Source organism: Dendrobates tinctorius, unplaced genomic scaffold, assembly GCF_039654945.1.
Source record: "Dendrobates tinctorius isolate UK_male_01 unplaced genomic scaffold, ASM3965494v1 ptg000126l, whole genome shotgun sequence".
In the NCBI taxonomy this organism is placed as follows: Eukaryota; Metazoa; Chordata; class Amphibia; order Anura; family Dendrobatidae; genus Dendrobates; species Dendrobates tinctorius.
The window spans coordinates 27,213,204-27,215,265 of NW_027361794.1; the positions used below are offsets into that span (position 1 = coordinate 27,213,204).

At 69.8% G+C, this 2,062-nt stretch overlaps 1 pseudogene; it reads right to left on the minus strand.

Annotated features, from left to right (window-relative positions):
* LOC141047206 (uncharacterized) overlaps positions 1-2,062 on the minus strand; it is a 312,027-nt pseudogene that overhangs the window by 123,697 nt on the left and 186,268 nt on the right.

Genomic DNA, 2,062 nt, shown 5'->3' on the forward strand with positions numbered 1-2,062 from the left:
TCAGCCTCTGCTCCCCCCCCCATGCTCAGCCTCTGCTCCCCCCCCCATGCTCAGCCTCTGCTCCCCCCCCCATGCTCAGCCTCTGCTCCCCCCCCCATGCTCAGCCTCTGCTCCCCCCCCCTGCTCAGCCTCTGCTCCCCCCCCCATGCTCAGCCTCTGCTCCCCCCCCATGCTCAGCCTCTGCTCCCCCCCCCATGCTCAGCCTCTGCTCCCCCCCCTGCTCAGCCTCTGCTCCCCCCCCATGCTCAGCCTCTGCTCCCCCCCCCATGCTCAGCCTCTGCTCCCCCCCATGCTCAGCCTCTGCTCCCCCCCATGCTCAGCCTCTGCTCCCCCCCCCTGCTCAGCCTCTGCTCCCCCCCCATGCTCAGCCTCTGCTCCCCCCCCCCATGCTCAGCCTCTGCTCCCCCCCCCCATGCTCAGCCTCTGCTCCCCCCCATGCTCAGCCTCTGCTCCCCCCCATGCTCAGCCTCTGCTCCCCCCCCCCTGCTCAGCCTCTGCTCCCCCCCCATGCTCAGCCTCTGCTCCCCCCCCCATGCTCAGCCTCTGCTCCCCCCCATGCTCAGCCTCTGCTCCCCCCCCCCTGCTCAGCCTCTGCTCCCCCCCCCCATGCTCAGCCTCTGCTCCCCCCCCCCCATGCTCAGCCTCTGCTCCCCCCCCCCATGCTCAGCCTCTGCTCCCCCCCCCCATGCTCAGCCTCTGCTCCCCCCCCCCCATGCTCAGCCTCTGCTCCCCCCCCATGCTCAGCCTCTGCTCCCCCCCCATGCTCAGCCTCTGCTCCCCCCCCATGCTCAGCCTCTGCTCCCCCCCCATGCTCAGCCTCTGCTCCCCCCCCCATGCTCAGCCTCTGCTCCCCCCCCCCATGCTCAGCCTCTGCTCCCCCCCCATGCTCAGCCTCTGCTCCCCCCCCCCATGCTCAGCCTCTGCTCCCCCCCCCCATGCTCAGCCTCTGCTCCCCCCCCCCCATGCTCAGCCTCTGCTCCCCCCCCCCATGCTCAGCCTCTGCTCCCCCCCCCCATGCTCAGCCTCTGCTCCCCCCCCCCATGCTCAGCCTCTGCTCCCCCCCCCATGCTCAGCCTCTGCTCCCCCCCCCCATGCTCAGCCTCTGCTCCCCCCCCATGCTCAGCCTCTGCTCCCCCCCCATGCTCAGCCTCTGCTCCCCCCCCATGCTCAGCCTCTGCTCCCCCCCCATGCTCAGCCTCTGCTCCCCCCCCATGCTCAGCCTCTGCTCCCCCCCCCCATGCTCAGCCTCTGCTCCCCCCCCATGCTCAGCCTCTGCTCCCCCCCCCCATGCTCAGCCTCTGCTCCCCCCCCCCATGCTCAGCCTCTGCTCCCCCCCCCCCATGCTCAGCCTCTGCTCCCCCCCCCCATGCTCAGCCTCTGCTCCCCCCCCCCATGCTCAGCCTCTGCTCCCCCCCCCCATGCTCAGCCTCTGCTCCCCCCCCATGCTCAGCCTCTGCTCCCCCCCCATGCTCAGCCTCTGCTCCCCCCCCATGCTCAGCCTCTGCTCCCCCCCCCCTGCTCAGCCTCTGCTCCCCCCCCCCATGCTCAGCCTCTGCTCCCCCCCCCATGCTCAGCCTCTGCTCCCCCCCCCATGCTCAGCCTCTGCTCCCCCCACTCTCCCTCCACACACCGTCTCCCTTTTGTCCTCTGCGGGGTGTCGCCGCTCCCTCCTCCGGGCTTCTCGGTGTGTTGTGTCGCGCTCTTCCCCGCTGACAGCTCCGCTCCTCTGCTGCGCGCTCTGCACACTGCTCTCCTATGGTGAATGCTGGACAGTGTGGGCGGGGCCACAGCTTCCTCCCGTCTGTTCTATGGAGGAGGAGGCGCCGCCCCTTCTGGTCACATGGCCATGACCTCCCCACAGATCCTGTGTGCACAGAGCCGTCATATATGTGGCAGACAGTGAGGCCCCTGATCATGTGACCCCCTGACTCCTCCCCTCCTGTGACCTCATCACAGGTCCTGTGTGCATAGAGCAGCCATATATGTGGCAGACACTGAGGCCCCTGATCATGTGACCCCTGACTCCTCCCCTCCTGTGACCTCATCACAGGTCCTGTGCACA